The 15,412-nt window shown below is 38.6% G+C and overlaps 1 protein-coding gene across 7 annotated transcripts in view; it reads left to right on the forward strand.

Moving 5' to 3' along the window:
- NR3C1 (nuclear receptor subfamily 3 group C member 1) overlaps nt 1–15,412 on the forward strand; it is a 123,492-nt gene that overhangs the window by 72,516 nt on the left and 35,564 nt on the right. The gene's annotated exons all lie outside the window — the stretch shown is intronic.

Consider the following 15,412-nt stretch of genomic DNA (forward strand, 5'->3'; position numbering starts at 1 on the left):
AACTGCTTATATGAAAACACAGTTTTAAAAATGCTTTCTTATGGCTGACATTCACATTCTTATTCTTTTTGATTCTTTTCAAAAAGGGATTTGGTTTGTTAAAAATATTTTTTGCAATACTTTTATGAAGATACAAACTCTGACAGAGCTTTTAAAATGAATTTGAGAGAATATAGTATTGATTTTATTTGTAAATCTGAAGATTATTTTAGAAAAAAGGAAAAGATTATTTACTATTATTTTGATTATAAATGCTTATCAATTTCAAAGCTTCCACATTGCACATCTCCCACTGCAACAGTAGCTACCATTTATTCTTTCTCAGAAAGTGCTGTGTGCCCTTGAAATTTTTACATTTTGAAGAATATCCCTAAAATTTTAAAAATTAGAAGAAACACGTTACTTTTCTAATGAGTGTTCTAAAATGAACCACAGTAACCTATACTTACTTAGACTGTGAAAAACAACCAAAACCAAAATGTATTTTCTCTTGCTAAATTTTCAAAAGTGAAACTACATGATAGTTTACATGGCACATCACTCTGTTATTGTGAATTGATAAGTGTATATGTAGACAAATATGTGTAAATCAGAGTACCTTTAGATTATATACAGTGCCACAATACATTTTTTAGTACGTTTTGACTGATATTTAATTATATAATTTACCAAGAGGATCTCACCAGAATGTGGAAAAGTACTGAATTTTAGAACAATTCACACGTTTTAAAAAAAATGTAGTCAGCCCTTTTATCTGTATCTGGGGAATGCAGGGTAAAGGAATAATAAATGAGTATTGGTATTAAAAAAAGGTGTTAATTTCTTACCTGTGATACCTGTTACTTTGGGTATCATTTGACCTTTATTTCTGTGAAACAAAGGAGTTCTAACATCCTCTAATTATTATAATATTGTTCTAATTTAATCTGTCTTAAACTGTGACACAGTTTGAAAACCAAGCTTTTGCTATTGGCATGTGCAAAAAAATAAAGCAGCAGTAGACTTGGAATCTTGAATGCAAATTTAGATTTTGCCTCTTAATAAATGTATAATACAGTGTCCTGGGACCAGTTCTCTAATTTCTGAGTCTTAGTTTCTGCATCTGTCAAATGGGATTAGAGATACCTACTTTCAGGATGTGATATGGTTTGACTCTGTGTCCCCACCGAAATCTTATCTTGAATTGTAATCCCCACATGTTGAGGGAGGGACCTGGTGTGAGGAGTTTGGATCATGGAGATTTCCTCCATGCTATTCTCGTGATAGTGAGGGAGATCTCAAAAGATCTGATGGTTTAAATATGGCAGTTTGCCTTGTGCTTTCTCTCTCTCCTGCCACCATGTAAGACTTTCCTTGCTTCCTCTTTGCCTTCTGCCATGATTGTATGCTTCTTGAGGCCTCCCCAGCCATGCAGAACTATGAGTAAATTAAACCTCCCTTATAAATTACCCAGTCTCAGATACTCTTTATAGCAGTGTAAAAACCTACTAATACAGAGAATTGGTACTGGCAGAATTGGGTACTGCTATAAAGATAACCTGAAAATGTGAAGCAACTTTGGAACTGGGTAACAGTCAGTGATTGGAACAGTTTGGAGGGCTCGGAAGAAAACTGGAAGATACAGGAAAATTTGGAACTTCTAGAGACTTGTGAATACTTTTGACCAAAATGCTAATAGTGATGTAGACAGTGAAGTCCAGGCTGAAGTGGACTCAGATAGAGATGAGGAACTTACTGGGAACTGGACCAAATGTTATTTTTGCTATGCTTTAGCAAAAATACTGGCAGCCTTTTTCTCCTGCCCTAGAGAAGTGAAGAACTTTGAACTTGAGAGAGATGCTTTAGGGTATTGAGCAGGAGAAATTTCTAAGCAGCAAAGCATCTTAGTGGTGACCGGCTGATTCTGAAACCATTCAGTCATATGCATTCACAAAGATATAGTTTGAAACTGGAACTTAGGTTTAGAAGTGAAGCAGAGCATAAAGGTTTGGAAAATTTGCAGCCTGACTGTGTAGTAGAAAAGAAAACCCCATTTTCTGTGGAGGAATTCAAGCCAGCTGCAGAAATGTGAATAAGTAACAAGGAGCCAAATGTTAATAACCAAGACAAGGGAAAAAATGTCTCCAGGGCATGGCAGAGATCTTCAGGGGCAGCCCCTCCCATCACAGGCCTGAGACCTAGAAGGGAAAAATGGTTTCCTGGTCAGGACCTCACTGCTCTGTACAGCTTCACGACATGGGCCCTGCATCCCTGCCACTCCAGCTCCAACTGTGGCTAAAAGGGGCTGAGTTAATGGCTTGCACCATTGCTTCAGAGGATGCAAGTCTGAAGCTTTGGCAGCTTCTATGTGGTGTTGGGCCTGCAGGTGCGCAGAAGACAAGAGTTGAGGTTTGGGAACTTGTGCGTATACTTCAGAGAATGTATAGAAACGCCTGCATGTCCAGGCAGAAGACTGCTGCGGAGGCGGAGCCCTCATGGAGACCCTCTGCTAGGGCAGTGTGAAAGGGAAATGTGGGGCTGGATCCCCCATACAGAGTCCCCATCTAGTGGAGCTGTGAGAAGAGGGCCAGTGTCCTCCAGGCTCCAGAAAGGTAGATTCACCGAGAGTTTGCAGTATGTACCTGGAAAAGCCACAGAATGCTGGCCTGTGAAAGCCACAGGGGCACCCTGCTGAGCCACAGGGGCAGAGCTGCCCAAGGGTATGAAAGCCCACCCCTTACTGCAGTGTGCCCTGAATGTGAGACATGGAGTCAAAGGAGATTTTTGAGCTTTTAGAGTTAAGGGCTGCCCAGCTGGGTTTCAGATTTGCATGGTGCCTGTGGCCCTTGGTTTGGCCAATTTCTCCCATTTGGAACAGGAACATTTACCCAATGCCTGTTCCCTCATTGTATCTTGGAAGTAACTAACTTGCTTTGGATTTTATAGGCTCATAGGTGGAAGGGACTTGCCTTGTCTCAGATGAGACTTTGGTCTTGGACTTTTGAGTTAATGCAGTAATGAGTTAAGACTAGGGGACTGTTGTGAAGGCATAATTGGTTTTAAAATGTGAAAAGACATAGAATTTGAGAGGGGTCAGGTGCAAAATGATATGGTTTGGCTCTGTGTCCCCACCCAAATCTAATCTTGAATTGTAACCCCCATGTTTTGGGGGAAGGACCTGGTGGGAGGCAATTGGATCATGGGGGGAGGTTTTTCCATGCTGTTCTTGTGAAAGGGAGTTCTCAGGAGAGCTCATGGTTTAAATGTGGCAGTTTCCCCTGTGCTCTCTCTCTCTCCTGCCACCATGTAAGATGTGCCTTGTTTCCCCTGCCCCTTCCACCATGATCGTAAGTTTCCTGAGGCTTCCCCAGCCATGCAGAACTGTGAGTCAATTAAACCTCCTTTCTGGATAAATTACCCAATCTCAGGTAGTATCTTCATAGCAGTGTCAGAATGGACTAATACAGGATAGTAATGAAGATTACAGAATATGCAGATCAAGAAGTGCTAAGTAAATAGCAGCTATTATTATGTAGTCAAATTGAGTGTATACATGGTGGTACTTCAGTGTCCTTTAAATTGAGTAACTAGAAATTTGTTGGCTTTCTCAGTCTGCTCACATCAGATGACATGTTATTTTATGCCTATGCTTTTTTCTGGTTAATAGATATAAATCTATTCACTCAACTTCTATTTACAAAACTGGTAGTGTGGCAAGACGTCTCCTTTCTAGTTAAGTATAATATTAAGTTCATTTTACTTAAATTAACTATGGTTTGGGAAATGCTTTTCATATCATCATGTATGCCCAACTTGATACTTTAGTGGGACAGTATATTTCAGAAAAAACAAATGCATCCCCCAAAATTCTAGGGTTGAATACATTAGTCAAATATGTAACAGTGTACTTCAGAGTTCCTCTAAGGGCAGAACTCATGGTATGAATATACAAAACACTCATATTTATACTTTTGTATTTTTGAAATGCAGTCTTCATGTTAATTTAGCATTTTAATGACCAGCATGACATTATCTTAATAATTTGGAATGCCAATATGTTCATTTAAGACTTAATATAGTAAGTATCTGAAGAAAAAAATGGAAGTGACTGAATGCTTTTGTATCTCTTAATTATAATTTGTGCTCCACTGTGATATGAAGGATAGAAGAGGCAAAAACAAATTAACTTTCATGTTTAACCTTACCTTACGACTGTTAAGTGGCCCACATAATCTTAAAAAACTCTGTCAAGCTTAATGGATGTTACTCTGCAGGTCCCTGCCAAGCAGCAGTCGTAAGGTTATGAGGCACATGGATTTTGGAATTAGGAAGAGCTGAATTCAGATCCAGGTATTGCCTTATAATGTGACTTTGGGCAAATAAAAGGCCCAATTTTTGTATTCTTACCTGTAAAATGGACTCAGTAAAAAATATTTGAGATAATTTATTTACTGTACCTAGCCATGCAGCTTGACACACAGAATTACAAGTCAGTAGTTTCCAATATGATTATTGTGAAAGGGATATTTTGTTTCACCTACTGAAAACTTTTTCAGTCTTAAAATTTTTATCTAATTGGCTGTATTGAAGATGTCTGCTGTATAACTTTTATATAATTTTAAAAACTCTTTCCTCCTTGATCTTCTAGGGATAAGCTTACCAATATTTTCATTATTTACTAAATATAGCAGCCCCCACCCCTTATTTATGGAGGATAAGTTCCAAAACCCCCAGTGTATGCTTGAAACCACCCAAATCCTATATGTATATTGTTTTTCCTATACATGTATACCTATGGTTAAAGTTTAACTTATTAATTAGGAATAGTAAAAGAGTAACAGTAACTAATAATAGAATAAAACAATTAAACAATATGCCAGCATCACTAATCTTGTGCTTTAGGGCCATTATTAAGTAAAATAAGGGTTGCTTGAACACAATCACTGTGATACCATGGCAGTCCAACTGGTAACAGAGATGTGGTTTGGCTGTGTCCTTACCAAAATCTCAACTTGAATTTTATCTTCCAGAATTCCTATGTGTTGTGGGACGGACCCAGGGGGAGGTAACTGAATCATAGGATCTGGTCTTTCCCTTGCTATTCTCATGATAGTTAACAAGTCTCACATGATCTGATGGGTTTATCAGGGGTTTCCACTTCTTTTTTTTCCCAGTTTTGGGTATGTCATCACAAGCATGAAAATGGACTAATACAGTAAACTGGTACCAGTAGAATGGGTGTTGCTGAAAAGATACCCAAAAATGTGGAAGCGACTTTGGAACTGGGTAACAGGCAGAGGTTGGAACAGTTTGAAAGACTCAGAAGAAGACGGCAAAATGTGGGAAAGTTAGGAGCCTCTTAGAGACATGTTGAATGGCTTTGATCAAAATGCTGATAGTGATAGGAACAATAAGGTCCAGGCTGAGGTGGTCTCAGATGTATATTAGGAACTTGTTGGGAACTAGAGCAAAGGTTACTATTGTTATGTTTTAGCAAAAAGACTGGCAGCATTTTGCTCCTGCCCTAGAGATTTGTGGAACTTTGAACTTGAGAGAGATGATTTAGGGTATCTGATGGAAGAAATTTCTAAGCAGCAAAGCACTTAAAATGTGACTTGGATGCTGTTAAAAGCATTCTGTTTTAAAAGGGGAACAGCATAAAACTTCAGAAAATTTGCAACCTGACAATGCAGTTGAAAAGAGAAACCCATATTTTGAGAAGAAATTAAAGCTGGCTGCAAATATTTGCGTAAGTAGCACGGAGCCTCATGCTAATCCCCAAGACCATGGGGAAAATGTCTCCATGGCTATGTCAGACACCTTCAAAGTAGCCCTTCCCATCACAGGCCCAGAGGCCCAGGAGGAAAAAGTGGTTTCATGGGCCAGGCCCAAGGTTCTCATGCTGTGTGCAGGCTAGGGACTTTGTGCCCTGTATCCCAGCTGCTCCAGCTGTGGCTGAAAGGGGCCAAAGTAGAGCTCAGGCTGTGGCTTCAGAGGGTGGAAGCCCCAAGCCTTGGCAGCTTCGACATGGTGTTGAGCCTGTGGGTGCACAGAAGTCAAGAATTGAGGTTTGGGAACATCCGCCTAGATTTTAGAAGATGTATGGAAACACCTGGATACCCAGGCAGAAGTTTTACTGCAGGGCAGGGCTGTCATGGAGAACCACTGCTAGGGCAGTGCAGAAGGGAAATGTGGAATTGGAGCCCTCACATCGAGTCCCTACTGGGGCACTGCCCAGTGGAGCTGTGGGAAGAGAGCCGTCATCCGCCAGACCCCAGAATGGTAGATCCACCGATAGCTTGCACCGTGTACCTGGAAAAGCCGCAGACACTCAACGCCACCCTGTGAAAGCAGCTGGGAGGTAGGCTGTACCCTGCAAAGTCACAGGGGCGGAACTGCCCAAGACCATGGGAATTCATCTTTTGCATCCTCGTGACCTGGATGTGAGACCTGAGGTCAAAGGAGATCATTTTGGAGCTTTAAAATTTGACTACCTCACTTGATTTCAGACTTTCATGGGCCCTGTAACCCCCTTTGTTTTGGCCAATTTCTCCCATTTGGAACAGCTGTATTTAACCTCTGACACTGCGTGGCACCCCCTGCCCCCCACCCTTGTGTCTAGGAATTCACTAGCTTGCTTTTAATTTTACAGGCTCATAGGCAGAAGGGACTTACTTGTCTTATCTCAGATGAGACTTGGGACTGTGGACTTTTGGGTTAATACTGAAATAAGCTAAGACTTTGGGAGACTGTTGGGAAGGCATGATTGGTTTTGAAATGTGAGGATATGAGATTTGGGGGGGCCAGGGGCGGAATGATATGGTTTGGCTGTGTCCTCACCCAAATCTCAACTTGAACTGTGTGTCCCAGAATTCCCATGTGTTGTAGGAGGGACCTGGTGGGGAGGGGGTGCGGTAATGGAATCATGGGGGCTGGTCTTTCCTGTGCTATTCTCATGATAGTGAATAAGACTAACAAGATCTCATGGGTTTATCAGGGGTTTCCACTTTTGCCTCTTCCTCATTTTTCTCTTGCCACCACCATGTAAGAATTACCTTTCACCTCCTGCCATGATTCTGAGGCATCCCCAGCCATGTGGAACTGTAAGTCCAATTAAACCTCTTTTTCTTCCCAGTTTTGGGTATGTCTTTATCAGCAGTGTGAAAACAACTAATACAGATGACTAGTAAGGGACTAACCGCCAGGGAGCGTCTCCAGTGTGGATATGCTGGACAAAGGGATGATTCACGTTCCAGGGCGATCAAGATCACATTACTCAGAATTGCACAGAATTTAAAACTTATGAATCGTTTATTTCTGGAATTATTCCATTTAATGTTTTCAAACTGTTGTTGATTGCAGGTACCTGAAACTCTCAAAAGTGAAACCACAGATAAGTGGGGAGTCCTGTACCTAAAATTATTCCTTTAAATTGTTTCAGTGGATTTGTAGGGACCTGAGTATGAAGTGAGAGCAGCAGCATGAAAACCTGAGGGAAATTTAGATAGCAAAAGAAACTCATCTAGTATACTGGCGTGACAGAGGAACCAAGATGTTCTCATGTTAATGTGATAATGTGAGAATCTAAGAATTAAAGAATTAAGCCTTTGCCTTTGAGGGAAGGAAAGGGTAGTGTGGCTTTAAATCAGGTTGAGATTGGTTTAAGGGTTCTTTTTCCTTCCTTTATATTGATATGAATATAGACACAACTGTTCTGCATTTCCATTTGTTTTTATAAATGTCTTTGTAGGACTTAGGAACTGCTAATTATGGAATATAAGATATACATTAGTTTGAGGAACATTTGAAAATTAGGTCAGATGACACAAATTGTCACACAATTTTAAGACAAATGTTTTTACCTATTTGACCTAGTCTGGCAATCCCTATTTGGGCAGAAATCTTCATTTGCAGGTCATGACTGGAAGCAGGGACAGAAAAAAATTGCCACCTTTTTTGTATTATGTTACCAAGACATCAAACCTACAAAGTTGAAAGCATTATTTCTCAAGTTGAAGGCCTGAATATACCTCACCTTCTCAGTTCTGACACTTTATCATAGTGGAGAAGGAAGAAGATTGCTTAAGAACACTGATGTTGGTGTCAGAAAGACCTGGGTTTGAACCCTGACTTTACTAGTTACTTAGGTCACTTTAGGCAACTCAACTTTTCTAAATCTTGTTTCCTCATCTGTAAATGCTGAAAATAGTACCCACCTCATAGGTCTATGGAGAGGATTAAATGGGATAATCTATACAAAGAAAGAGCTTGCATAATAGTGCCTAGTAATAGTGAGGTTATACCTGTAGTCTGATTATAATCTCATAAATATTTACCATGTTAGTTGTCTCAGAGTTCTTTTGCAAAACAGATAAAGATATAAAGTATAAGTAAGCAAAATAAGTGAACATATACTGAAATTTTACAAGACGCTGGTGATATGGAGAGACCCAAGACATGGGCCCCTAAAAGAAATTATTGATAGAAACAGGATACATATACATCAAAAGGTAACATAGGATCATCTGTGCAAAGTGCTATATGGCAGTGTTTTAGGAAGTCTAGAAGCTGTCATGGATCAGAAATACCATGGTGGACACTTCAGACAAGGAAAACAGATCTTAGCAAAAGCTACTTCTATCATAGGTCCTTGATAAATATTTTAGGATCCAGGATCCATGTAGTGATAAAGAAACTACATGGATTATGTAGGGGAGTGAGAAGACATATGACTGGAAAAATAAAAAAGAACCAAATTGTGGACCATATTGAGCTTGTACTATACACAGTGGAGGAGCCCTTCAGATTTTTAATCATGTTGAGAAAAGAGTTTTAGCAGTGTGTGGGGATAGAATGGAAAGAGAAGCCAGTGCTAGAAGGACCACTTAGTATCAACCATTGCAGTGGTTAAAGCAAGAGGTGAGGGAAGGCATACATTAGAATGGCGGCAGTCAGAGTGGATGGGAAGGAAAAGGTCCTGACATAGTGTTACACGGAGTAATAAATAGGATGTGGAAGATGGGTTAGAATTGGCAAAATCTCTGCATGTAAGTCTGGATTACTAAACATAGTGAGAGCAATTCAAATCTCTCTAAGAATCTAATAAAATATTTAGAAATAAGTTACTGTTGTGCTTGAGGTGAACACAAATGGCATGTCAAAGATGCTCGAGATACCTTGCTGGAAACAGGCAACAACTTCACCATTATCTCCAACATGTTCTTGCCTTCTTTGAAGATGTCATGTTCATAATTCTGAATGTCTGAACCATCTATTATCCTTGTATGCTCTTATGTGTGAGGAACCATAAGGTGGGAACAAAATCCAGTCTTAATTGTAGAAATAACCATGCAATGAAAAAGTTTTCAGTCTTTGTTCTTACCATACTTGTTCTTGGTATTCTGTTTACCATTCAATGTACTATTATTGCTTCTCCTTAAAACTCTCATCCCCTAATGCAAGCCTGAGCAAACAGGACTGAGAACACACAGCCTGAGAAGGGAGTGCTTGGGGTCTCAAGACTTACTCTGTTTTTCTCCATCTTTGACACTTGGTTTGAAGAACCAAAAAGGATACAGCTGTTAGGAAGTAAGTTACCCAAACATAGTGACCAAACAGTGGATTAATTCTTCCAGTGAGAAAGAAATACGTTATTTCTGTGAAACAGATTAGACTTTAAGTAGCTTAGATAACATGATTATATTCTCTCTACAAATAAAATACACAGGACCTAAGAAACTCTTTATAGATCCAAGTGTTTTCCTCTCCACTTTTCTATCCCCAAACCCACCTTGCAAGATATGGCCAGCTTATTTGGAGTTAATTAAATCAAGACCTTCGTTTTACAGACAAGGAAACCAAGCCCAGAGACATTGAGTACTAGGCCACTGGTGTCTTACAGGTCTGAAAAATCCTTTACTGAAAATTCTCTTAATCTATTAATGTATAGGTTTTGTCGCTGTAACCCTCTCCCCAAGAGGAGTGAATATAAATGATGCAGAGTTTGGATGGCTACCTTAATATGAACCTAAAGTTGAAACCAATACAAACCTCTCTCAATAAATGCAAAGCAAAGAGAATAATCAGTCTTTTTTGGCTTGTTAAATAAGATAAAACGTGTTCTGCTAAAACCATTTAACAGAAATATTGTGAAAGGTTTTCCCTAAAGCATTTTTCTATTTGATTTGAAAACTATTCCATAGCTTATTATCAAACAAATCAGTAATCCTTTAGCTAATGCAGAGATAAATGGGCAGTCAGAAAACATAATCACCTGGTGTATGCAGCTGAGTATTTACGTTTTTCCTACTGAACAAAGATAAGAAAAGTGCAGGTGACTTTAATGTGTAAAAACTACCTTTTAGTGTTAGCGCTAGAGGGAAAAAGAAATTACTGGCTCAAGCCAATCCTGTACTTGGTAACTAAGGGTATAGTCCATACCTTGGCTTCAGCCCTGTTTTGAATCTCTTTTTGGACTTTTCTTGAGTGGACTGTTCAGGGCTGCTTCAGTAGTGCAGTTGTTGCATTTTTAAGCATAGTCTAGAAGGTTTTAAAATGTTTCTGGTCCTTTTTTTTTTTTTTTCTTTTCCACTTTATGTTGCTTAAAGCTTTATGGCCAGGTTTTCTCATCCTCAACATTATTGACATTTGAAGCTGGATACTTCTTTGTGGTGGGGGCTGTCCTGTGCCCACAGGATGTAGGATGGTTAGCAGCATACCTCGCCTCATCTCCCTTAGATCTCAATAGCATTTCCCCCACCGTGATAACCAAAAGTGTTTTCAGACATTGCCAAGTGTCTCCTAGAGAGCAAAATTACTCTCTGTTGAGAACTGCAGTGTCATGGTATTTGCAGAAAAACTGACAAGCCAATGGGAATATACCCATTCTATTGGTAGTTGTAAAAAATTAATCCAGTTATAGCAGCTGTATTTCTGGAATTTTTTTCCATATTAACACTTGCTTTCTGAGGTGGTATCTTTTTTTTTTCCTCCCAAGTTTCTTGCATTACACTGAAAAATTGCCGATTAATTCACTTAAATTGAAGACTAAGCCAATCATGTCATTTGGGTAATAGTTTACCAACTCTGCCCCTTTCTCTGTCAGGGAAAGCCTCTAATTTAGTAAGCAATACTGTATCCTTTTGTCAAGTACATTACCACTCCTATTAGCAGTAGGGCAATTGAGATTGAGAAAGGTTAAAAGGTCACCGAGCTATTACATGGTAGAGTTAAGTTATGAATTGTAGCCTGTCTGGTTTAGAGTCTTCACTTCACTAGTCTCCATAACAGCAATTCTTCCAGTGTGGTCCATGGGGCCCTGGGAGTCTCCCTTGAAAGGGCAGACTATTTTCACAGTAACACACACTTTATTTGCCGTTTTATTATGTCAACATTTGCACTGATAGTACAAAAGCAAAGATGAGTAAAACTGTTGGCATCTTAGTATACAGTAGTTACTGTATTCACTGCCATGCACTTAAAATGTTTGAAGAAGCAAAAAAATTATTAATTACATTAAATTTCAACCCTTAAATACATGTGGTCTTTCTCATGTCACTGTGACAAAATGAGAAGATGCATAATCCACTTGTATCACATACAGCATTTGATAGTTGTCTCAAAGAAAAGTGTGTATAAGATTAAACTGTGAGTTAACCCCCTTTTTCTCATGGAATACCATGAGAGATAAACTCTGGTTTTCAGCCTTGGGCATTTGGCGATGTTTTCCCAAAAATGACTGAAGTAAACGTAGCACTTTAAGGAAAACAACTTAAAGTATTTGTTGCCAATTGATAAAATACAGGTTTCAAGCAAAAATTAGAATTTTTGAAGACTTGTATCTGCCACTGTGAGCTTGACAAATCTGACTCTTTTCTATTATGAACTATGTCAACATTTGAAAGATCTGCATAACTCAGTGAACCAGTATTTTCCAAATGACTAATGCATGATAATAGAAAATCATGCATGGGTAAAAGATACATTCAAAGTGCAAGATAGACTAACAGATTTCAGTGTAACAATCAAAAGTTCATTGATAACAGTTTTGGATTCCACATTGCAATACTAAAACCTTTAAAAAGCTAAATTGTCAAATGTTGGTGTAGTATCAACAAAAGGAAATCTATAATTACCTGAACTTAAGTTTCTGGAGGACCATTAACCTTCTGCAGGCTCACAGGCAAGACTAGCACTTCTCTTTCCCCGAGATCCTCCAGGAAGGAAGAAGAAAAGATAATCCTTGGGGGTAGGGTAGAAACCTATTGTGTGATGATCACAAGTATGTAACAATGCTTTATATAACTCTAATATATATAATCCACACAAACCCCCTAAAACGGCACTAATAAGGGAATAGACTCAAAGAAGTTAAGTCAGCTAGTCACTGTCACAGCTATTAGAGCACTGGAGCTAGGATTTGAACCCAGATTTGTCTGTATGTAAAGCTGATTCTCTTCGTAATAGTACTGAGACACAAGGGGCGGCTACAAAATACTCTGATTCTCCTTCCTAGACCAGAGTTTCAAGGTTTGTTATCATTTGTAGCATGATACTGGATCCTCACAGTGCCTGCCTTTCATTCAGGTGCCAGGAAACGTCTGCCTGAATGAATGGGTGTAATTTACCTGCACATTTTACATGCTTCTCAAGGTGTGTGATTAACTCATAATCCATCCATGACTTTCACCCGTAATCCTCCTTGTGGCAATTGCTTTGCTTGCGAGAAAATTAAGTAGACATATCTAGCTTTATGCATGGTTTTCTCTCTCTGAACTCTAACATAAGCTCAGCTTCAGGAATTATTCGGTTTCTACTACATTTGCCATTCTGATTGGGAACCACCAGCATTCAGGTATTCACCTGGAACAAGGCATTTTGTTCCAAGGGTTCTTCACTTAAAAGCAAGCACCCTAGCAATAGTTCATAATGGAACTTTTTAACATTCTCAGAATGTTTGGCATAGCTGTGAACACACATTGAGCAATCAATCACTATTACAGATAATGATGCCCTTAAGACCAGGACATTTTAGCTTTCCCATTCAAAGAGGGTGAAATATGCACTCTTACTATAGTGTACTTTTGGTTCCTTCTGCCATGTATCCTTAATAAAAGATGTCAATTCCATATAGTTTTCTCTTGAGTTCTGTTTTATTGTACCCTAGCCCTTTTAACAATATCAAACTTGCAACTGAATACCATTTAGCATTCATCCATTTTTTCCAATGGTGTTCATTATAGGCCATCTTAGTCCTCCTATTTGTATGACAAAAATTGATTTTTTTCACCGATATCTATGGTACATCTGGCAGCTTTCCATGTACTCAGTTCTTATCTGATGTGGCCCAGAATGACTGCCCGAAGGGATGCCAAAAGCCTGATTAAGGTTCCAGATTTTTAGCTACTGTATTATCAATCCATTTGTTCAGTTCAGTTTTACTTTCCCTTGTCATCTGTAGCTTACAGTTGAGTGGCCTAAACATGTTTTGCATATATTCCAATATCTAAGAATTTGGGAAATACGGTCCTAGGATTTAGACTTAATGCCACCTTCCACTTATATAATACTTACTCATAAAATCTTCAGTGTTTCTGAAAAAGAAAAAGGAACATGAACATGTATTGAAGCAGGAACTTGTAGTAGATTTTCTTTGTGTTATCTTATTGTCACAACACACACACAGGTGATACCCTTCCCAGTTTACTGATGAGGAAACACAGGGGTCAAAGTGGTAGATACCTATCCAAGGTAACAGAAGCTGTGAAGTGGTACAGTTGGGATCTAAAACATGTCAACTTCACCATAGATAGGCTCCCCGATCAGCCACCTGCCACGGCCTGTATGACTGCATCCAGGGGTGATGACGTCATTTTCACAGGGTTATTGAGAGCTGAAACTACAAAGTACTACAAAGTATTACTTAAAATATAAATACATACTATATATGCATATGTGTGTATATATGATTCCTTGGGGAAACATTTCAGAATACCGTCCTAACCTTTAAACAATGCACTCATTTTCTGTAAACTAATATACAAACAACTGGTTGGTTCCTAAAAATAGCTGTCAGGTGACAGAGATTGGCTGAGCAAGAATAGGAGTATCTTCAGAATAGAAGCCAGAGAGGTTTTTGCTTCCCCAACACATTGTTGCACCATTCTCTGTTCCAGGACCTTCCTACTTCTCTGTAAAACTCTGGCCCAAAGCAGCTCCTCTACATTAGTCACAAGTTTCCATTAATCAGGGGTGGCCTGTGCCGGACCTACAGCAGAGTCATTTCAGGTTACTCTCTTCTGTTACAGGCTTTCAACATGTAGTCAGTCCACTTACCCAAATCTAGCAGGGAATCAATGCCTTGTAATACAGAAGCCTCTAGAAATTCTTCTTAACAGTGTTCAGAGAACAATGTGAAACCCTGGAGCCTTTTCCCAGAATTAGGGTGGTGGGAATGCTGTCCTGGTGACTAAGGCTGTTAGGTAAGCAGACAGTTGGCAAGATTCAGGAAGCTTCATTTGAGGACAGAATTTAGGGGGAGCATTTGAATTTACTGGCTTAATTACTTAAGGGAACATTTATAAAAGAAATTGTCATTCTACAATTATTACCTTTTAACTTTTATTCCTAAAGAGAACAATAGCAACAAAATATGTTACTTGATAAATGTAATTTATAACCAGACTGATAACTAGAAAAAATTTTTGTTACTTTGCTCTGTGAATTAGTTTAAACATATTTGTAATTGAGATTTACTACTGTTACTGGCTGAAATAAATAAAAGAAAGCGATAATAAAGGATAACAGAGACAACTAACACCCAATTTAAGTTTATTTCTAAGTGCCATCTCTTTTAGAGAAAAGGCAAATTAAGAAAAGTTTAGAGAGTGGTACTAGTATGTTTATGAACTTGTATAGATGATAAGCAAAACAGACTTTAGTATGTAGAATTCCAGAATCAGCAGGTTGCCAGCATCCATGTTTTTGAAGATTTGCCTAAGAACACAACCAAAACTGGAATAGGCAGTCTCTAATTATAAGCAGAAGGCTACAAAATCATTTTAGCTGCATAATACAGTTCTAGTTCTAAAGTCAACACGTAAGAGGAAAATTCCTTAGGAAGATACAACATTGAAAACCATTATATCATGTAATATGAAATGCAGTAATTAATTTTTCCTCCAGTAATAAAAAGATCACTGTTTCGTTGGTTTATAAAAATACATCTTTATCCGCAAATGTAGCAAAATGTTAAGAATTGGTGAATATTGGTAAAAACTATATATCTATTGTACAGTTCTTTCAACTTTTCTTTGAGATTGAAAATTTTTAAAACAACAAATTATCTTTTAAACACCTAGTAATCACTAGACTGGCACTCTTTGTGGTGAGAAAATGAAAAATGTTAGAGACTAGTAAAAGAAGTAGATTCACA

This window comes from Trachypithecus francoisi, unplaced genomic scaffold (assembly GCF_009764315.1).
Source record: "Trachypithecus francoisi isolate TF-2019V2 unplaced genomic scaffold, Tfra_2.0 Lachesis_group2, whole genome shotgun sequence".
Lineage (NCBI taxonomy): Eukaryota > Metazoa > Chordata > Mammalia > Primates > Cercopithecidae > Trachypithecus > Trachypithecus francoisi.